General features: G+C 37.4%; 1 pseudogene; it reads left to right on the top strand.

Annotated features, from left to right (window-relative positions):
• Window positions 1–16,875: 16,875 nt before the first annotated feature.
• On the top strand, window positions 16,876–23,711 carry LOC109276682 (40S ribosomal protein S4, X isoform-like; annotated as a pseudogene).
• The last annotated feature ends 599 nt before the right edge of the window (window positions 23,712–24,310 follow it).

Below are 24,310 nucleotides of genomic sequence, written 5' to 3'. Positions count from 1 at the left end.
AACAGCATTTCATTGAGACTCCACCTTATAAATAGGAATCCAAGTTAAATATTATGGGGGACGAGGTAAATCTGCAAAAAGAAAATCAAATTATATATCGAAGCTCCAATACATATTTACTTTGGGGTAATTCTCTGTGTCAGCCTGAGTCATGGCTTGCCTTGGCACTAGAATGACTATTTCCTGAAGGTGTCAGTATGGCTGGAAGATTAGAATCCTGCCAGAAGTTCTTCCTAAATTGCTCATGGTTAGGCAAAGACAGACAAGAGAAGAATGAGAGCAAAAGTGTTCTGACTGAGGCTGAAAGTATTGCTGTCTGCTCTCTGTGATTCCTTTCTTAGGAAATGCAGGTGCCTGAAGATTTCTTTAAAAGCCTCCTCTTCCCTCCTCACCCCCTGCCCCATCCCTGATTTCAGGACTCCAATTGGTATACTTTTTGCTGTCATTTCCCAAACATTAACAATTAAACTGCACTCCTACCATGCTGAACCGAAAGGGTGCTTCTACAATCAACATGAGAAGAAGAATCAATCCATCAACAAGAAGGTAATTGTTGGGCAAGACTTCTGTGTGACATACAAGGGAAGATACAAAAAATGCTTAAAGTCTATCTTTAAGGATATTATGTAATAGAAGAATAGGGGAAACATACGTATTTCACAAATGCAGACATGTATGGTAAATGTCAGTGGAAAAGCGGACTGAGATTTTGAGGTAGGCTGGTGTGGTCGGCATAGGCTGCATGGGGAAAAAAAGGATGTGACCTCAGGGATGGGCTGTTGTGCAGAATTTCAACAGGTGAATACATTGAAATAGCACGAGTCATGTTCATGTTATCTCCTATTTGCCAAGAAAGTTTTAAATGGCCAATGTCATCACTTGCAAACATATCTGCATGTAATCAACTTATAATTATTTGTGCCAGGAGAGGAATAATCCCAAAACAATTTGCCTTTGAATTGGACTAAACTGTGCAATATTACTTGAAGTCCGTTTGTCCTCTTTGTTTGGAATTATTTAGGCTAATGTTAAATTCCTTGCATTTTCTGAGCACAAAGAGAGAGCTCAGGGGTATATGGCTCAGCACTAGATGGTGTTGGGGGAAAGCGACACTCCGATAAAATAACGACAAACGCTTCTGAATCAATTTCATGTTGTCATGGCTAAACACAAACAGCCTCAGAACATCTGGGATTTCCTCATTTTAATTCCAAGTTGTCAGATTTTACACATTCTTGCTTTCTTGGACTGAGATGTTTTTTCTAGTGTGACTTGTGTCCACTTTCAAAATTGTTAAGAATTACCGTCAAATGGGGACCTTAGATTTTCCCACGTGAACTGTGTCTTATAATGTCAGAGTTGGTGAGGAGGGAGGAAAAGAAAGACTAGACAAAAGAGAATTTCTGAATTGAAAATCCAACATCAACAGCAAATCAAATTATTAAAGAAAATACCCTAAAATCATTTCTTTCATTTCAAAGGGATCTGTAATTTGAAATTTAAGCCAACATCACGATGAGAGCTTCCAGATCTTTGAACCTCTCTAAAATTTCAATTTGCCACAGCCAACTTCTACCTTTCTATCTCTCTTCTCTGCTTCAGTTTTCCCCCTTAACATTTTTTAATTAAAAATAAATTTTTTAACATTTATTTATTTTTGAGAGACAAAGAGAGACACATCATGAGCAGGAGAGGGGCAGAGAGAGAGGAAGACACAGAATCCAGAAGTAGGCTCCAGGCTCCAAGCTGTCAGCATCAAGCCCAACATGGGGCTCGAACTCACGAATTGTGAGATCATGACCTGAGCCGAAGTTGGTCACTCAACTGACCAAGCCACCCAGGCGCCCCCACTCCTTAACATTTTTCATTATCTAACATGCAATTCACTTTATTTTATCTAGCGTCTCCATCACTAGAAGGTAAACTCCATGATGGCAGAGATTTTTCTCTATATCCCCACTCCCCAAAACAGTGTGCTGAACATACAAGTATTTTATAAATATTTGTTGTTGAGTAAATCCTAAATCTTTGTGTTAATGGGTTTGAAGTATTTTTCCATAATCTCAGAGTAATTTTTATATTCAATTTACCTTAAATGGACTTACATTTCTACTATGAACAGAAAACTGGATTCAAACCTAAATTATTACAGCATCATTTTTATAAAATCAGATTAAACATAGGGGCACCTCCAACTTTGGCTCAGATCATGATCTTGCAGTTTGTGAGTTCGAGCCCCACGTCGGGTTCTATGTTGACAGCTCGGAGCCTGGAGCTTGCTTCAGCTTCTGTGTCTCCCTCTTTCTCTGCCCTTTCCCCTGCTCATGCTCTCTCGCTCTCTCTCAAAAACAAATAAATATTTTTAAAAAATTAAACAGATTAAACAAACAGAAAATAAATTTGAATGTTTTGTTAAAAAAATACACATAATTTTCAACCGTGAATATATTCAATAGGGTTAACTTGATAACTGAAATAACTATATTTGGTCTAGTTATATTAGGAGAGGAATTAAGCTGGATCAATCAATACTCATAAGCAACTTTGTATTCAACAGATGAACTGATGAAGAAGTGCATATGTTTGAATTATGGTGAACTATCATCAAGAATAACTTGAGCAGAATAACAATTCTGAATAACATCTTTTTACTATTTCGGAATGGTTATTATCAAACTATTTCTGAATAGAGATAAGATGCTTTATAAATAATCTGTTTAATTATTAAAAAGACAGCTCTGAAGAGCAATTTAGTAGAGTGATAGGCTGTCAAGATAGGTGTGTCATATGCAGATAAAAGGAAGCAATCGTTTCATTTCTGTATCTAGCATTGGTCAGAAAAGGCCTGAAATCTATTTTTAAGACACATATTTTAAGTGGATCATTGACAAACTAGGGCATATTGGAAAAAATAACCAGGATGGTGAAATGCCTAGAAATTATTTTTAATAAGAAACACTTAAATAAGCTTTACTAATAAAAAAGAAGCAGTTCAATAATCTAGAGATGTTTGAGATGTTTAGCATAGAAGAGAAAATATTTGGGTGAGGGAGAGTGAACATTTTTTAAGATCTTCAAATAGCTGACTTGCTACCAGTAGAGCTAGAATTTGTTTTTTTTAGTTACTCTAGTGGGCCTAAAAAGAACAATAAGTAAGCTGAAATTACAGAGAACTAGACTAATATTTACTGTAACAAAGAACTTGTTAACAATGTGAACATTTCAAAAATGTAATGAATTACATTATGAGGTGATAAATAACCCCTCCGCCTTCACATTCACACTGTGGATTGGAGGAAACAAACTCCATATTGTGAATATCCGGAGGGCAACGGCTGTGTTTAATGTTTCTATACCTTTAATATATGTAGTATGTTTACATGTAGAAGAAGACCAATAAGGAGCTCAAGAGCCTTTGGTGGCATGGATGAATGGATGTAGTTTGGACACATGAATATTTCCATGTTTCTGCATCATCTAAGCTATCTGAGACAGAATACTCATAAACTTGGTTGAAGGCTGACTGAATACAAAACATGTGAGAGAGGCACCTGGGTGGCTTAGTGGGTTGAGCATCCGGCTCTTGGTTTCAGTTCAGGCCGTGATCTCATGGTTAATGAGTTCGAGCCCTGCTTCAGGCTCTGCGCTAACAGCGTGGAGCCTTCTTGGGATTCTCTCTCTCTCCCTCTCTATCTGCCCCTCCCCTGCTCTCTCGCTATCTCTTTCTCTCTCAAAATAAATAAATAAACATTAATAAAAAAAAAAGAAAAGAAAACGTGAGAGATAGAAGTGAGAGATAGTGTTTGGAGTAAATGTCAGGACTTAACTACCCTAGAACCATTTGCTTACATTCTAGGGTAGTAACAACCCAGAAAATTTCTCCTTTCCTCCCAGAGAAGATTTATTTACATTTCAGAGTGAAGAACTTTCTGGAAGACATGATGGACTCATGTACCAACCATCCTATGTAAGTTTTGAGTTTCACACTTTCAAGGTTCCTTCCATATGGTAGAACCCTGGTAAATGTTCAAATGAACATCTGCCCTCACTATGGTGCCCTGTGGGGGCTTGGGAAACAGACACTCAAATTTATGTCTGTCTATCTATCTATCTATCCATCCATCCATCCATCATCTATCTATATGTATCAACTTAACAGATGAATGGAAGAAAGGAAACAAGGGAGGGAAGAAGATTGGATATTTATCTGTCAGGAACTCTATATTCCTGCATTGGATGGAAATTTCACAGATAATGATGAAGACCTATTCAACTTTTAGGTACATGTTGCTTTTTATATAATACTTATTTTATACATTTATTTATTATCTATTTAATATACTTATTAAACAGATATATTTATTATATATATTATATTTTTTCAGGTCACTGTTGGTAATTTTAAGGGATGTTTTCATCCCCATGCCAACAAACAAAATTCAGTTTCTGAAAAAGAAAAAAGAGTCTACAAGATTTTTTACTTCAAAATATCTCTTAGGAAGTATACAAATTTCTTGGTATAAAGAGTAATTTTTATCTCTGATAAATCATTAGTGAAAAGTGCTCTAATAAATGACATGGAAGTTTGAGGTAAGTTACTTAAGATGATAACAAAGAACCCCTTTCTGAGATAACAGAATTGATTCTATAAAGATGATCTCTTAAAATGGTTGAAACAGAAAGAAGAATCATTTGGCCTAAGTTTTCCTCAGGACATGCTCAAAATATACTGAATTCTCCTCTGAACAGAGGAAATAAAATTTGTTAAACTGAAGATTCTAGAGACATTTAACTTGCTATTTTGCTAGCATTTGGGGTCTTGAGAAGAGCTTTAATCAAATGAACAACTCTTAAATGTAACCATAGGCATTTAGGCTTTTTTTTTTTTTTCAAGTTCATTAGGGCACAAAGTGATTCATGAAGAACTTCAAAAGGATTGATTAATGCATGTCTAGTTTCTGTAGTTAAAACATTTGAAAACTCTTTACTCCCCCCAAGTTTTATGGTGATTCACCTAAAAAAATCTCTCTCACTGGCAGAAACACATGTTAGCAACATTTATACACTGAAGAGAAACACCACCGAGACCAAAATATTATGTTACTAAGTTAATGATATGCATATCTCATAGAATTTACTGTAATCGATATCTGTGACCAAGCTGGCAACAGATCAAACACTGCCCTGTATCAAATCCTTGCAAGTCCCCTCCTCTGACTGCTTCACCCACTGGCCATTACAGAGCTTATTATATGGTTCACCTTCAGACAATAACTCACCGCCAGCATAGGGTTTTATTTCAGCTGCTGCATATATATTTGAAAATGTCTATCTTCTTGCTCAAAGTCAATTATACTATTTACTCAGATGCTAGCAAAAGCATTAAGTTATATACATTGCATACAATTAGTTATAGTTATCCACTGACCTAAGCAAGAATTTGTGTACTCGAAGATATGAGTATGTTTAGTAAAACACACTAAACCTAATGTTCTATATGTGTCTGTCATGCCATTGAACAGTTTCAAAGAAGTCTCACTGGAATTTTATCTGATCTTCAGAACTACAAGATGACCCAGCTTTTGGTTTTCATGGCTGTCACGGAAGAGGAGCGCACACTCATTCCACAAGGTAGAACTAAACCAGCAGGTGAAACCCACAGGGAGTCACATTGTAGCCCAAAATAAAGGAGCTTTTTCTGACTATTAAGTCTCTTTAAGTGCATTGGTTTGCTTTATAGTTGGTGTGCTTCCTGTCGATGGAAATGTCTAACACAGTGGCAAAAAGAAGTCAAGTATTCAGTGAGTAGCTGGGTGAGATGACCTTTCACATTTCTCCAAATGTTGGAATCCTGCATACATGCTCTAGTATTCCTTTAGTTAAAAATGGCTAGTAGCTTGCTGTCCTTCAGATCCAAAGGGGGAGTATAACGCTCCTTCTGTTCCCTTTTCTGTTCTGGACACATGCCCAGTTAAGATGAAGAACAGTTTAGCCATGAGCTTCAGCTGCTGCGTGGCTAATGGAAAAGGAGCCCAGGAATGCACACTCTCTCTGTGTCTACTCAATGCCAACAGGCTCGTCTGATTTGAACAAAAATCCAGTCAAGCTGCCTGTTTGGCAGTGTGCGAGCAACACATCTGGGTGCCTTACAAGACTTCTGACTGAACGAAGGGGCTGTTTTCAAACTACATAGGCCCAACATTAAAAGGTCTCTTCCCCCCTGGGCTGTCCCATAAGCTAGTGAATGTTGATCATGAAATCCATGGTATCATGAAGCAGAAAGATCTCAGAAAAGATCTGAAGCTACATTTATCAAAATGTCTTCCATGGAAACTGTCTCGTGAAGGTTCCTTGGGGAAAAAGTGGTATGATATCAAAGAAACTGCATCTTTAGGTCTTTCTGAAGATTCACAATGCACATTATTAAAATTAAATGTTCTGAGAAGTCTTATTGCAAAGAAACATTGGTAAACATAGATCTGACCAACACAATTTTTTTTGTATGGTGCTCATTAACATTCCACAGAAGACACATTGGGAAATAGTGGTATTTTTAGTACCAAATTGTCATTTTTACATATGAAGAAACTTATGTCCAGGGAGATAAAATGACTTGTTTCAGGCTGAATATACTGACAGAATTATGACTAGAACTTGACTTTCCTTACTCCTAATCCAATATTCTTTTCCCTGATGGATTGTTATCATCACATTTTTGACTTTTATATTTCATTTCATCATGCCTGGGTCAGGTGTTCATACTTAGACTGATCTCTGGCTACAAGGTAGACTCTGGGAAAAGTTTTAAGATAAGTACTTGCTTAGCCAATCTTCTAGAGCCAGGAATTAGGGTCATGTTGTAAAAAAAGAAAAATATATCAGATTATGGAGAGATATTAGACCCAAACCTGGAATTTTCCACAACTAAAAAAATTCCACTATAATTTTATGGTTGCCTATATCACCTGCATTTCCTCTTTTTCATACTCAATTCCTAATGAGCCCTTGCTTAATATGATTCACCTGTTCCGTATAGAACCCCAAATCTACTCAAACCAATTAAAATGAGACAACTCAGGATTGTATTTTGTTCATTACAGAACTGTTATAGCCATTATAAGTTCAGCAACTCAGGATTCCTCCTCTAGTTGGCTCCATCAGACCCAGGCATGGCTCTTGAAGAACACAAAATATATGGACTTTGCCTTCTCTCCCAGTGCAGTCCAATATATAATGGTGGTGGTGGGGAAGATGGTGGCGGTGAATGTTCACATTTAAAACATTAAAGGGAAGAATATACCACGCATATAGATGGCAATAACAAAATGAACATTGGATGAGTCACCAAGTTCTTTGATGATTGATAAATCCTATAATTAGTCAATTTGGACCTCCTCATATCAATTTTCTGGGAAGCTTTCCACTGCATTTTTTAGGAGCAGCCATAAAAGAAGCTTTGTAGTACTCTCTTGGGTTGTCCTAACTTAGTTGTTCAATTCATTTCGTGGTAATTTTGGTGACTATAAATTACTTAAGAGTCTGGGAAACACAGTCATCTTTTTTTTTTCAATCTTGAGAGTCCTTTTGATCATATACTACCCTAAGAATTTAAGTGACTACTGCTCACTATCATTGTCATAAAACTCGTTAATTATCAATATAGGAAATCTTATAGTCTAACCTAGGCTGAACTACAGACTCAAGAGACTATGTCCAATCTCCTAATTTCTGCTTAAAGTTATCAACCTTGGAGCATAAATAAAGCTTGACAGACTGGCTTGGGGCAGCAGAAAATATTTCCTCATAAACAAACTTGTTCTAGCTCAGAGCTGTCTAATACAACTTCCTATAGAAATGTTCTTATTTTGTGCTGTCCAATATGGCAGGCACTGGACACGTGGCTACTGAGCACTTGAAAAGTGATTAGTACCTTTGAGGAACTAAATTTTTAATTTCATTCAATTTTAACTAATTTGTATTTACATAGCCTCATGTGGCTAATGGCTACTATTTTATCATAGCTCTAGAAGGCACTATGTACTATAGCAATTCGCAAGATGTGCTTTGTGGGGTAGGAGGAGCAAGAGCCTGTGAAATTGGGGTTCTCTGATTCACCTCCTCTTTTTCTGTATATTCATTTTTCAAACCACAATCCTATGTTATCCTTAGCATCAGAAGCAGGGGCTATTAGAAAACACTATATTAACAATGCAGCTCAGAATGATGAATGAAGCTCTGATCTTAAGTAGTTTCAGATCTTCCTCATAACAAAGTTACCTACTTATCCTATTGTTTCTGATTCTGTTTTTCAGCAAAGTAGCTGTGGACAGGAACCTCTTGTCTCTTTGAAATATGTCAATGGAGGCCATCAGAAATATTCAGTAATCTATTCTAAACTAACAATTTACCACAAAGTTCTTACACTTTCAGCCCAAAGAGCACAATATTCTGATCCAAGAGAAAGATCAGGTTATTGTTTCTGAAGACTTACAGCTTTTCACTCTGGAATAGAAAAGTGCTCCACACTTCCAGCCCTCATGAGTCAGTTCCATATTTTCTCCAAGTTTGTTGTGTCACACACTTGCCAATTTGAGTAGTAGTGCTCTTTTGGTTGCAAGTGACAGAAATCCATTTAAACCAAAACAAAAAGGGGGTGGGGGGCTTCTACTGTCTGTATATAGGAAAACCTCATAGAAGACAAAAGTGGTCCACAGTATTTATAAACAAGAGCTATGTTCTGGATACTCACTAACAGCTGTTACAATGCATGGCACCTCTCTTTCTCTCTCTCTCTCTTTTGACATGTTAACTGCCTGTATGTATGTATGTATGTATGTATGTATGTATGTATGTATTTATATACTTTTTTAAAAATTTAAATTCAAGTAATTAATAGACAGTGTAGTCTTGGCTGCAGAAGTAGAACCCAGTGATTCACCCCTGACATATGACACCCCGTGCTGATCCCAAGTGTCCTACTTGGTGCCCATCACCCATTTATCCCGTCTCCCCACCCAACACCCCTCCAGCCACCCTCTGTTTGTTCTATGTTTAAGAGTCTCTTATGGTTTGCCTCCCTCTCTGAGTGTATCTTATTTTTCCTTCGAAACCCCAACTTGCACAAAAAGGTGTAAATTGCTTTTCATCATCCTGTCTTCAGGACGATTCCTGAACTCTGTTTTGTTTTTGATGCATGCTGTTTATATTTTAGGTTTTCTTAGAAGCTTCCTAGCAAGATTTTAGAGTTTAGCGGTACTCTGACCTTGTAGTCTACCATGGCCTCTTGCGAACTGTCTTCTGTCCTAGTTTGTTCTCCCTTTAGATTTACTCAACTTCATAGCACATTGGATTCTGTGCTGTGGCTTACTCCATCAAGTACTTCTTGCTTCACTTTATAAGAAGAGGATTTTTTTCTGCTTGTGTTTGTGCTTCATCTTCTTTCCTTTTAACTTTTCATTTGTTTTCCATTTCTGTTAGTATCCCTTTTGCATGCACAAAAGTAAAGGGACTGAGACAATAAGCAACACATCAACAGCAGTCCTGACACACTGAACAGTTGGCCCAGCTTGGAAAGTGAGGCAAAGAAACATGCACATGAAGGGTGAATGGACTCGTACTTTTCTGCTGCTGAGAACTGTCTCACCAAAGACCCACAGCAGATGTATCAAAACACTTCAGTAGGGGCGCCTGGGTGGCGCAGTCGGTTAAGCGTCCGACTTCAGCCAGGTCACGATCTCGCGGTCCGTGAGTTCAAGCCCCGCGTCGGGCTCTGGGCTGACAGCTCGGAGCCTGGAGCCTCTTTCCGACTCTGTGTCTCCTTCTCTCTCTGCCCCTCCCCCGTTCATGCTCTGTCTCTCTCTGTCCCAAAAATAAATAAAAAAACGTTGAAAAAAAAAATTAAAAAAAAAAAACAAACAAAAAACACTTCAGTAAAATTTCATAGAATCTGGGGACATAGCATAGTAATTAGAACAAAAAAAGCTGAAAGTTCTGTTCCTAGAGAACCATCTGCCTTCAGAAGAAACTGGTCAGGGTGGTAGATAGATAGGAAACCAAGTCATATGAAGAATGAGTAAAGATAGTGGAAAAGTTTGGCCTAGCATCAGAAAATGATAAAATCTAAGGTAAAAGGAAGCCCAAAAGTCCAATCTACTAAAAAATGTTTAGATTTTCTACCAACTGCTTGTCCATCCTATGTTTAAAATACCTCTAATGAGGATAAGTTCCCTCTCACTGCAAAGCAGTATCTTTAATAGAAATATTTTAAAGTAAGTTTTTACTGAGGGATAACACACATGTGGAAATTTTCACAAATCATAAACATACAGCTTGATTAATGTTCAAAATGTGAAGTCACGTTCCACTTTTCTGCTTTTGTTGTTGTTCTTGAGGGCCATCTGTCATTTTGATTTATTTTTAAAAAATGTCTTGTGGAGGACACCTGGGTGGCTCAATCAGTTAAGCGTCCTAGTTTGGCTCAGGTCATGATCTCGCAGATCATGAGTTCAAGCCCCACATCAGGCTCTGTGCAGACAGCTCAGAGCCTGGAGCCTGCTTCAGATTCTATCTCCCTCTCTCTCTGCCTTCCCCCCGCTAGCGCTCTCCCTCTCTCAAAAATAAATAAATATTAAAAAAATTTTCTTGTGGCATATTGACATATAATGTATTAGTTCCAGGTGCACAATAGAATGATTCAGTATTTGTATGTATTGTGAAATGATCACCACCAAATGAGGAGTGTAGTTAATATACACCACCTCACATAGTTACAATATTGTTTCTTGTGACGAGAATTTTTAAGATCTACTCTCTTGGCTACTTTCAAATACACAGTTTTATTATTATACCATTTTACATTATTATATATTAATATATATTATTATATTATATTGTTATATTATTAACTATAGTCTCCATGCTATACATTACTTCCCCATGACATTTTTTTTATAACTGGAAATTTTACCTGCATCACCCACTTTTCCCACCCTCCATCTCTGGCAATGACTAATCTGCTCCCTGTATTCATGAGTTTTGTTTTTGTTTTTAAGATGCCACATGTAAGTGAAATCATATGGTATTTGTCCTTCTCTGTCTGACTTTTTTCACTTAGCATAATACCCTCTAGGTTCATCCATGTTGTCGCAAATGGCAGGATTTCCTTTGTTTTAATGGCCGTATAGTATTCCATCAGATACGTGATACACAACACATTTTCTTTATCCATTCATCCATCAGTGCCAATGCAGGTTGTTTCCATATCTTGGCTATTGTAAATAATGTTGTGGTGAACACAGGAGTATATATATTTTTGAGTTAGTGCTTTCATTTCCTTCAGATAAATACCCAAAAGTGAAATTGCTGGAACATATAGTAGTTCTATTTTTAATTTTTTGAGGAACCTCTGTAATTTTTCCCGAAGTGGCTGCATCAATTTACATTCCCAGAAAAAGTGCACAAGGGCTCCCTTTTCTCCACATCCTTGCCAACACTTGTTATGTCTTGTCTTTTTGATAAGAGTCGTTCTAACAGGTGTAATATCTCATTGTGGTTTTGACTTGCATTTTGCTATTAGTGATGTGGAACACTTTTTCATGTGCCTGTTGCCCATTAGTATATTATCTTCAGAAAAATGTGTTTGGTTCTCTTCCCATCTTTTACTTAGATTGTTCTTTTGTTGTTGACTTGTATGAACTCCTTCTATATTTTGGATATTAACCCCTTATTAGATGTATGATTTGCCAATATTTTTCCCATTTAGTAGGTTGCCTTTTCATTTTGTTGATGGGTTCCTTTGTTGTGCACTTTTTGTTTGTTTATTTGGTGTTGTCCCACTTGTTTATTTTTGCTTTTATTGCCTTTGCTTTAAAATCATCATCATCAAGACAGATGTTAAGGAGCTTACCACCTATGTTTTCTCCTAAGGGTTTGTAGCTTCATGTCTTCAAGTCTTTAATCCATTTTGGGTTGATATTTTTTGTGTGGTGTAAGATAGTAGCTGTCAGCTGAGCATCCAACTCTTGGTTTTGGTTCAGGTCATGATCTCACAGTTTGTGAATTCAAGCCCCATGGTCAGGCTCTGCCCTGGTGGTGCAGATCTTGCTTGGGATTCTCTTTCTCTCCCTCTCTCTCTGCCCCTCCCCAACTCACACACACACACACACACACACACACACACACACACACACACTCTCTCTCTCTCTCTCAAAATAAATAAGCTTTAAAAAAAGTGGTAATTAATTTAATGTCTTTGTGTAAGCTTTCTTAGCGTGTGTCAATATCCTCTAAGTCTAATCAACTATGAAATACTAGCAAGATGACTTTTTTTTCTGAAATTAATAGTTTAAGGACCAATTGCTTGATAAAGGAGAATTCACTACAGGAAATGCACCCTAAAGACCATGCAGCCGTGAACCAGCTGATCTTCCCTGGTAACACTATGAATGCAGCCTGAGCCAATTCAAACTTCCACAGTGAGCAGAGAGCCCAGCAGGCACTTACGGTGCATGCTCAAGTAATACATGATAACTCAGGGAACCAGGACTTCTCATCTAATCTTCAGCACTGCCAGAAACACAGGGGGGGGGCTTCCTACAGTGGGAATAAGAAGAACCCTTATAAGAAGACTGTTCTGCAGCAGGTGCACCAAGAGGGTAGAGAGCAAGGGGTTCATGCAGGAGAGTCCCTCTCCCCCCCCCCCCCAAGTCCTCTAATTCTTTCACAACTAGATTATCTTCCTATTTCCTTTCAGTCAGTGGGACTGCCTTTATGTGCATATGCGTCAGTAACATGAAATAGGCATTGTTCTCCCTGAATCCAGGATTTCAGCATGAAACCACTCTGAACACAGAAAGTATGCAGTGTCACTTAGTGTTTGCAGTCAGAAACGGTATACTCCTTTTCAAGGAAATTTATTAAAAAAGGAAAAATGGCCTGAGGCAGAAGAATTCAAAGGCTCTGAGCACTGAATTTTATAAAACATCACTACCAAATCAGGCAGGTAGATATTTGCTGGGATCCAATGTTTAAAATGATGGCTGGCTTCCTAGTTATGGTCACCTTAAGAACAGGATGAATCAAACAACATGCAACACAGGATAAGATCTATGACTATGGGAGCTACTGCGTCCAGTTTGGTCCCAATGTGCACGTACAGTAGAACTCTCCCTCTTCCACCTCTTCTTTTCCTCATTTCCTCCCTTCCTCCTTCCTGTCCATAACTATACTGGGAATTGACTACATAATAAGCACTTGGGTGGGTACTAGGGATACAGCAGTGAAACTCAACATGTTTCAGGTGCCTTTTGGGACTTAAAGTCTAATACAGTAAGTGCAACAAAGTCAAGGGTAAAGTCTTGGAGGGGATGAAACCTGCAGACCAGCCGATGTAGCAAGGTATGGTTAGCTTATTGGGATGACAGAGATAGGAAAAAGACTTGCCCTCTGTTCCATGCTGAGTTACCTCTTTAACCAGAGCTACTCACACACTGCAATTTTTATGGAAAAAAACCACTGAAAACATAAAACACATCATTAATATCTACATTTTTGCATCATGAGAATAGTATTTAGCTTTGTGACATCTTATTCACTAGAATCTTTAAGTGAGTTACAAATGTACCAGAGAATTATTGTGTTAACAAAGCATCTAAGAATATACACGTTTGTATATTGTTCAAAGTCAGGGATATTTTATCCTGAAACCCCCCCCCCCCCCCATCACTTCATTTAGTCCAGGAACTTCCCAATATATACTGAGAATAGGCAAATCCAATGTTACACTAATGATGTAAACTTAGTCAAAAAACAGTTTAAAATGAGACTGACCCCTTTTATTCTACCCTGTTCTAAGTACATGTAAAATGTAGAGTTTAGATATTTTTCCTCATTCCTAAGCACAGAATTCCAAAGAGTTCTTTCTAGAATACTTGGGACATTGTCAGTTTTTACCAAAATAAAAAGCTCATTTTTTTTTTCATATAGGAGAATATGTATCTGAAGTATTTACCTGCATAGCATAAAATAGTATAGCAATTACATCTTAAGAACAATTCTGAGAAACAGTTCAGAGGTTTCCATTCTCTGCTTTTGTGGCACATTTCTTGGTAGAAACGTGTTATCCTACCCCTTGACCCTGCCCATGTTACTGTCCACGGCACCTCCATTTCTGAGAAAGTTCAGCCAGCTCTTCTTGTGTGGCATGGAGAAATGAACATTCTTCAGTTGAATGAGTTATGCAACTGAACGGATCAGTGATAACTGTGGTTTAAACTAAATTGAGGAATAGCCAAAAATTAAACTGACCAAACTTCAGATCCATGTTGGCCTTACTTGAACTGATTTGACATGTCTGTTACTGTTTAAATTTCTGCATTTAGAAATGAGAATTAAAATTTTCTACACAAATAAGCAGGGGAGGCCCAGGAAAAAATAAACCACTCTGCTACAAAGAATTCTATGAGTTATTATTTACTGACAATGACTCTTCCCTCCTAACTAGATTTTGATGAAATTTGTCACTTAAGGTCTGAAAGGTGCTTTAGGGTTTCTAGAGAAAAAGTTTTGTATAAACATTGTATGTTATGACGGGTGAAAATTTTTGCAAAATTATAGTCCAATTCACTAGAGCAACAGAATACAAACACAAAATACATCTGGAAAAAGAGATAAAAAGGAAAACATGGGTGGTCACTTTCCCAACCTATACTCTCCCTAATAAATCAGAGTTTGCTTCTATACAAAAATAATAGATCATCTCTCACATCTTGAAAGCTGCTAGAATCATTTCATGGAAAAGTGGCCTAATGCCTAAACCATCTCCAACCAGCCCTGGAGCTTCCTGAAACTGCCAATGAATGACACCTATTTGCAAAACATTTATTTATTCCCTTGCACAATGCAGGCTACTTCTAGGCTTTATACCCACTCTTTGATATAGCCTTTAGATGATCACAGTCCTTAATTGTTTTTGCAGAACATTCTACCATTTCCTCCTTGTTTCTTTTCAACCTGGTTTCTGCTATTACCTTTTGGGTCTTTGGTTGAATGCTCAGAAAAACCTTCCAGGGAATGTATTTGTTCTTTTCACTCTCTTATTTGTGTGTTGGAAGTCAATATAAATAAGAAATAAGAGACTTAGAACAAAAACAGAACAAGACATTTCATCTTCGAGTTGTGTAGCCACAATCAAAATCTCACTCATCTCACTCACTCATACAGAATCATGTAATCTTTCACTTTACCTTGTCAAAAGATGGAACATTCTCAAAACATCTCTTACTGTCTAGTTTCATTCACTAGTGGTGATAAACCGTGGAGCAAAGTAGAGTCAAAGAAGGGCTGAAAAAATTGACATTCTTGTCACCACCCTCCAAAAAAGAATGATTGTTTTGAAAGTAGCCACTGAATTCATAGCCAAAATCTGTAAATCTAGTAAGTCTTAACTGATAACCACCCATAAGAAATAACTGCCTCTGTCTCTCTCAAGACATAGACAATCCCGCCTAGATATTTCCCGCTTTGTGAATTGCATTTGCAGTATTGGGAAAATGCTGTTGCAATAACTTCTGAGTTTTTTCCTATGTTCCACACACTGCTGGAGAATTCACATGATTTTATGCACCTGTGTTGTTTGGTCATTTTCTTTGCATCCTTTGGGAGGAATCAAATGGCTGTCTTGATGTAATGGATGCCTTGTGTATGCAGAAGCCAGGGGGAAAGTACTGCTACCTATGGGAATACATTGCATTTCCAAAAATGCACAAATAAAAACAATGTTGAATTTCTGGTATGCTCATTGAATGTATGTGTGCATGGACCCACACAAACTTCTCTACACACAGATACAAATGAACTGCCCATTTCAGACATCAGTAACCACCAGCTCTTTTATAAAGAGGATATTGTGCCTTGCATTTTGGACACACATGGAAAATGTTCTTAAATTGCTTTCTGTTTTTATCATTAAATGTGGGAATATACCTAAAAATCACAGCAAACTCTTCTTTCTGTGTGGTCTAAAACATTTATCACTTTTTCCTATAGAAGGAAGGAAATGCTATATTTAGCATTTTGTGGTAGACAGTAATAAGTGATTCTGAGATCTGATAATTACTAGAAGATTTATTCCATTAACAAACCAATATCCCTGGTATTTAAGTTTTGCCAAGCGCAGGCATGACTGATTAGCAATTTTGTCTCTGAACATAAAAAAAGTAAATGACCAGTTAGCATACTATTCTATATTTCACCATTAATGAAATTGTACTGAGAAGGTTTAAAAAGAATTTTCTTTTTATTGACAAGAAAATGGAGTATTTCCTCTGAGAAGAATTAGTTTCTTAAAAAAAAAAAAAGCATGACACTTGGGAATAATGGAAGAATGTTAAAAAAGAAACTCAAGAGATTATAAATAAATATTTAGTGATAGATACTTGGTGGATATTCCATTTACACAAAATGTCACACTGAGATTTAGCAAAAGTGTTATGGCTGCCTAGTATTGAATACTGGTCCCTCCTGACCTGGCTTCCTCACTTTTAGCCTCTTCCTCTGCTCTCCCCAATAAATGCCTGATGCTCCACTCATACCAAACTAAATATGCATTTCCATCCAACAAGAAAGACCCCTCTTGCCCTCAAGTCCAAAGAGACTAAGATTACTTTAAACTCTTCCATTTGGAACACCAACACTTTAAATCTTTTTAAAACCACTATACTTCTTTCCTCCTTGCTAACATATTGTCTGCTGTGTAACTTTTTCTAAAATAGATGTTTTGTCTACTTTGGAAATCACTGAGGTAGATTATTTCTTCTTTGATGATTTCTCCAAAGGTCATATAAAACTCCTCAAGTGCATCGTGTGCCTAGTGGAGCTATGGCTTGTGGTCCCAAAGAGCATCTGAGGCATGTAGTAGTCCCAAGGCATTGGATGCTAGACAATCTGACCAGTGTGCTTGCCCCTTGTCTATCCACCAGTCTCTACAGCTGAGAGAATGTCTATCAAAATTTTCTTAAATAACAGACTTAAGTATGCCCTGATAGGAGATAATGTAAAGATTTGCATGTGGTAGTTCATTAAGATTGGTGGACCAAGTCAGCTGGGCTACACCAAATAGTGTTGGTTTTTCCAGTTGTCTGCAGTGCCAGGGAGAGTAGGAAATAGAAGTGAGCTAAGTGAGCAAATAGTTTTCCCTTTGGGGAGTGAGGTCAGAAGAAAGGAATACTCACATGTGAATCATAGTGTACATAAACCTAATTATAGATTTCTCAATCTTATACATTTTATATAATAATAAAGTCAAATCAAACTTACAAACTCTATCTTGAATACTTAAAAGCAATAAAATTCAAATTTACCACATTAACTTAATGTGAAAATTAAAATTGTTTTGCTGAATCTAAGTTGCCACATCACCCTATTACCTTAGTCTATAAGAGCTTTGAGTTTGTGATATACCTATATCTATATATCTACATTGGTGCATATATATATAAATAGTTATAGATATAGATATTTATCTACGTATTTACCTATATAGGTATACATCTGCCTATCTATATATAATGCTATGCTAGGGAAAAAAAATGATGGCAAAGTCTAAACTGATAAAACTAAGCCTTCTGGTAATATGGATGTTATCAGCATTGACAAGACCACAGAGAATCATCATCTGATCTATGACACCAAGAGTCTCTGCTGTTCATTATATCTTGCCTGAGGAGCAAAGTACAGTTGTATAGAGTAAGAAAGATCTTTGTGGGCACAAAAAGAATCCCTTATCTGATGACCCATGATACTCCCATTATCTTCTACCCTTATCCCCTCAGCAAGGTGAACTACAACACTCAGATTAATTTAGAGATTGGTAAGATTATCAATTTCATCGAATTTGACACTGGTAACCTGTGGGACACTGGGAAGAATTTATGTAATCACCACATAGACATCATGGCTCTCTGGATGTGGTTAGTGTAAAAGATGCCAATGATAACAGCTTTGCTTACCTGGCTTTCCAAAAGTTTCGTTAGTGGAAAACACAATGAACCATCGATTTCTCTTAACTAAGGGAAAGGTATCCACTTCACCATTATTGAAGAAAGAAAGAGACTGGTGGCCAAAGCAATGGGTAAAATGATCTTTTGGTGATGATTGGAGAGCCCTTGGCGGGGGGGGCGGGGGGGGGGGTTAATTAAAGATAACAGCACAGAAAAGAAAAACAAAAACTCGTCAAGAGATGAAGCATCTTGCCAGTTGTGCAGATTCAAAGTGACCTTCCCTAAATTCCTTACCTTATGTGCTTCAAGTTTATACCAAAGCACTTTAACCAAGAATCTAAAATTCTCAAACACACTCCAAGCTTTTTCTTCCATTAATATTAGATGTCTGACTTCGGTGCTAGTCTTCTAGCCAGACACATAAAACTTCACTTTCAGCCACAATCTCTGTCTTCCACTTCTGCAGAAGCGCTGATTCCAAAGACGCTACTCTTTTTCCAGGTTGTGTAAGTTACTCTTTGTTGCTCAGAATCATTCTCTTGTCGAATCATCCTTTTTATTTTAATTTTCTTAGTGTTTTATTTATTTCTGAGAGATAGAGACAGAGCATGAGTGAGGGAGAAACAAAGAGAGAGGGAGACACAGATTCTGAAGCAGGCTCCAAGCTCTGAGCTGTCAGCAGAGCCTGACACGGGGCTCGAACCCACGAAGCATGAGATCATGACCTGAGTTGAAGTTGAATGCTTAACTGACTGAGCCACCCAGGCGCCCCTCTTCTTGCCAAATGATTCTTTCCGTATTCCACATATATTCTGAATTTTCTTATTGCTTTCTGTGTTTTTAATCACATCTAATTTCATTTCTGTTGTAATCATGTACTTTTTCCTAGCATTGTTAGTATTTTTACTACACATCCAAACTAAAAGAGAAAAAAAAAAAAAACAGAGTGTGGATTTTCAAACACTACCATTACACTGAGTCAACCTTTCCTTTTCTTATTCCTTGTCAACACCTTTTACCAATTTTGTCTATCTCCTCTTAAAATCTCACTTCCTTTACAAACCTTTAAAGACCTTGTTCATATATGAGCATTCATAGGCCAGAGGAATTGGGGTCCCAGAGCTGTTTTCCACCTAACCCTTGCCTCAGCCATGAACTGCTCTTTCCTACCACACCAAATTACAGTTAATCTTACATCTTGTATGCAGGTGTGGAAGCCTCAAATTGAGGAACACACAGTGACAATACAACTGAAACATCAAAACTGCTTTATCAGCCTTGACTGCTTACACTCTGATGGTTAAAAGAGAAAGAAATGAAATTCTAATATTCAAGTCTCGCCACATTTAAAGATATTTTAACCACTACTCTACTTGGCTCTTTGTTATAGTATCTGGAATCTTTATCAATACACAAATGGAATGGGATCTAGAAATAGAATAGAAAAAGAAATAACATCCATTTATGTAAACTAGAGCTATAATTCTTATACTTCATAACTTGCGACCTGAGGTTCTTATTTGCTATATGAAGATATAACTAAAAATTCTGGTAATTGCTGAAACGGAAAGAGCAAGGTAGTGCGATAAAGGATAACCAAGGGTCAAGAATTTTCTCAGATATAGTGATTAGAGAAAATCGCTCTGAGGAAAGGATATTTCCACAGTGACATGACCTGGTAATGTGAAGGGCAAGGAGAAAAACTTTCAAAGTGAGGCAAACTTCAGGGGTGAAGATCCTGGAGGAGATAAAAAAAAAAAAAAATTAGGCTGTTAGAGACACTGAAAGAATTCCAGATGACTCGGCTTGGTAGGTAATTGGAAACTGCCCTGAGATGAACTTGGTGAGCTAGCAGGGGCCAGAACGTGCAGGGTCTTGCAGGTCAAGGTTAGGGGTTGGTCTTTACTCTTGGTGTAATGGTAAGCTGTTGAAAGATTTAAAATAAGGGAGTGGTGTAGTTGCAGTTGCGTTTTAAACATATGAGTTCCCTTGTTGTGGATTGAAGAAAAGAGAAAGGCGAGAATAGAAGCAACATGAGCTCTTCAGAGGCTGTTATGGAGTCCAAGAAATAATGAGAGCTTCATGTAAGACCATGGAGGTGCTGCAGAACAATGGAAAGAAATGGCCAAATCTGATGTGCTTTGAGATATATTTTGATAGATATATTCAGAAACAAATATGTATAATATTATATATAATATATATTTGGATAAGACTTGCAGAAGCACTGGATTTGGACAATAAAGGAAAAAGGAAATAAGAGTTCCATTTGTAATAGATTAAGAATGAGATGATTATATGTGTATGAGTAAATTTAGGCTTCTATTGTAAACAATCCTCAAATTTCCTGATTTATCAAAAGCTTGTTTCTCATTCATGCAACAGACTATCATGTGTCATCTTGGCCACATAACTTTCCTAAGAAGCTCTTTTCTACCTGGTGGCTTGGGGACTGATCTTTTCTATATTCTGGCTCTATCTTTTTTTTAGGTCCTTAGGGTGTTTTCTATTCAGTATGCTAATGAATAAACAGAGCAGGAGCAAGCAGGAAGATTTGGGCAAGAATACATATAGGCCTGTTTGGGCAATGACATCACATCCACCATATTACATTGGCCAACCTCAATCACATGGTCTAGATTAATTGCAAGAGAGACTGTGTAGTCCAGTTATGTGCTCAGGAAGAAAAGGAGAAGGCATAGCAATCTTGCCATAAACTTCAGCAGGAGTGTCAAATAGTCTTTGAGATCTAAAGTTTGAAGCATTCTCTCAAATAAGAAAGAAATCAAAAACAAATGTCCATTGAGTCCCATTTCCAATGATCTAACCTAGGCATTTCAGAGGGTACAGTGATGAACACCCCTTTTTTTACTACCCACAAGGGCTGTGTAATGTAACTGAAAAAAAGAAGATAAAAACATTGTAAAAACATTGTAAAAGAAAATAATTGGGTATATCACAGAGCAGCAAATAATTACCAAACAAGTGATGTACACAAAGTATCATATATTGGGGTGAGGAGAGCAAATTCACAGGCTTGCATGAGGCTTGAAGTTTCCTAAATGAGGAAGAATTTTAAGTGATCATAAAGAATATATGCGTTATCCAGGAACAAAAAAAGATAAAAGACAATTTTTGGGGGCACAGGGAAATGCATTAGTAAAAATCAATTTTTTCCACTGTTTAGAATAACTGGTTTTTGGTTATAATTAGCACTCTTTTGAAACCACAGATTTCAATGTCAGTTAACTATGTAGTAACCAGCTACTTAATAATTATATTCAAAGTGATGTTTATGTGACTTAATGCAATTTTTCTCTTTCCAGATAGGCTTATGTTTATAGGTACAGCCCTAGGTGCTAAATAAAGATGGACTCATTCACACTCTGAGTTCAAATCTGTAATCCACTGTTCCTGGTCTACACAATTATAAAGAGGAAATGTCAAGGTTCTCCAGGGGATCCAGTCAATGGTCAGTTGGCTAAGGAGAATTTCCACATGTTTTGTATATATATAGATATGACCTTGTGAGGATCAGCAGAAAGGCTAGCAACCAGCTGCAGAAACAGAGTCAAGGAAGTGGGAGCAGGGGATGACTTGTCTGTGTCTTAGACAGAAAGAACTTCCCTCAACTGCTTTGTCTATAATTAGGTTCGAACTCTCAGATCAAGCAGTCAAGGTCAGAAGATGGAGCCAGGTCTGAAGAGAACTATCGTGATTCACCCCTTTGGAGTCTGCCTTTGGCCATACTGAAACAGATTGATGATGATGATGATGTCAATAATGGTAATAATTTGCACCAACTTGGGAGCTTTAATGTTACATTTTCAAAGATGTTATAAACATTAATTAATTAATTAATTAAGCCCTCCAGCAGTTCCTAAGGTAGCCATTACCTGTATTGTACAAATAATTAACCAAAGCAAAAAAAGGTTAAGTGGGCAGGCTGAAGTTACATGGGAAATAAAAGCTAGGAAAACAGAGACAAAGTTGGCTTATTAATGTCATTCCTTGGGAAATGAAGATAAGTTTGTAGAACCCATAATGAACTATGGGCAAAAGAGTAGAAATCTGAGGTCCAGGGGTATCCAGGGCTCTCTCAGAATTTCTCAGAAAGTCAGTAATCTAACAGGGCGGTGTCCTTGAAGCTCTGATGCTCCGACACCTGGCCAAGATGGCCCTTCCCACCCCTGCGAGCTTCTGCGCAGGTGCCTCACCACAGTGATGTGATACACGCCCTACTTCCTTTAACGGAACCCAGCTGAACTGCAGGTAGAAATGGGGTTATTTACTTTGGTTTCTCAACATCGAATACAGCGCTGGGCATGGATATGATACAATATACACATTTTCAATAAATACTGCATAGGTAAAATTTTGTTTTTATCAACTTAGCCTGAAGTACAAAACAAACAAACAAACAAACAAAAAACAAACAAAAAAAAACACTATAAAGTAAAATCATTCCAAAAAGCAAAGGGATTACTGACTGGATTGAAAGGAAAGAGCCCCAATGTAGAATATAGAGGACTGAACATTGACAGTGAACACTGAGCCTGAAAGACATGCCTAAATTTGGTCCTCTCCCTCATCTTCAGTTTACTTACCTGCAAAAAGTAATAATACTACCAGCCTCAGAGAGTTGTTACAGGGCCAAATGGCATGGTATGTGCAGATCACCTATCTCTAGACCATCCTAAGCCCACAATAAACACTCATGTGCTTTCCTCCTTTTAAAACCCAAAGTATCACTAAACCTTCACAGTTGGAAATACCAAGAAGTAATCTTCTTGCCTCTAGGTTGAAAGGGTTATTTTCACCTGGAAAACCCCTTCTCAGCAAGGTGAAAGGAAGGGAATATGAAAATATGAGAAAGTAAAGACCAAAACACAACTATAATTCCATTTGAGCAGAACAGCCATAGGAAAATCTAAATAAATGAAAATGTTGAATATTAGCTCATTTACCTGATACAAACAGTCCCAAATTAATTTAAGGACCTTGCACATTTAATATAAATACTAACTATCTATATTAACTCAACTGAATGCATGATTAACACAATCAATCTCACCCAATCCTACAAGTTTTAAGTTTTAATCCTTTCAAAGTTTAATCCTTTCAAGTTTTAAGACTTGAAAACAAGATGGAAAAAACTTAGTGGGAGGAAAGGGGAGGGGCAGGTAGGTGGAGGAGGAAAGGGAGGAACAAGGTCAGGTCCAGTGGCAGGTGTAGGAACAGGTGCTCAGGGTGGGTAGGGGCCATGGAAATGAAAATAAGAGGTTATACAAACCATGTCTATATGCGTTCACACACACACACACACACACACACACACACACACACACACACACTCTACCCCTTAATCATATGTTTAATTAAGCTTATAAAAGATGAGAATTGGGTTTTAACCACATCTTACTTTGATTTGTTCCATATGATTAATCTCATAAAATTTAGTTTATTTTGCTATTTCTAACAGTCTTGAGGATATACCTATTCAAATTGAAAAGACAATGGATCTTTCTTGCAGCTCCTGGAAAATTCCACTTGAGATAATAGTTTTTACCTTTAATTGATATTGGGTGTGATGTTCTTAGCTTTTTCTTGTTAGCTGTCCCGGGTCTAAGGCGACTAGGGGTTCATGAGAGGATAATGAAGGATAAACACTGGGGATTTGGAGAGAGACACCGAGAGAGCTCCCTGAAAAGCTGAGCTTAGGAATCTAGAAAACAGATATATATGCTGCCTGATAGTGTTAGCTTCTCAAAAAATAGGAAGACAAAAAATAATTGGGATTATACCTAAGATTACTACAAGGTAGAATAATTACGTTTATTCGTTGTTGTTTGATACTGAAATCTATCCCTGGGCTTAATATCAATATACTATGAGATCACATGTAACAGTTGAGCCAAGCGCCATGTATTAGTATGTTTGGCTCTATTAAATGCTTTGGAAAGAAGCAATAAAAACTTAGTCGTAAGTGGTAGACAGACACAATTTTATCATCTGTCATTGCCATTAAGTTAAATCAACATGGAATTGAAGCAAGTGCATGTTAAAGCAGTAATTGTATTTATGACACATCTTCAATGTAACAAATATTTTCACTGTATTAACAATTTTTTTAAGTATTTATGTTTGGGAGAGAGAGTGAGAGTGCATGAGAGGGGGAGGGGCGGAGAGAGCAGACAGAGGATATGAAGCTGACTCTGCACCAATAGCAGAGAGCCCAATGCGGGGCTCGAACTCGTGAGATCATGACCTGAGCCAAAGTGATGTTTAACTGAATAAGCCACCTAGGCGCCCCT

This window comes from Panthera pardus, unplaced genomic scaffold (genome assembly GCF_024362965.1).
Source record: "Panthera pardus isolate Hobbes unplaced genomic scaffold, ASM2436296v1 HiC_scaffold_21, whole genome shotgun sequence".
NCBI classification, from domain to species: domain Eukaryota; kingdom Metazoa; phylum Chordata; class Mammalia; order Carnivora; family Felidae; genus Panthera; species Panthera pardus.
The sequence above is the reverse complement of the archived record's forward strand: the minus strand, read 5'-3'. Positions and strand labels throughout refer to the sequence as shown.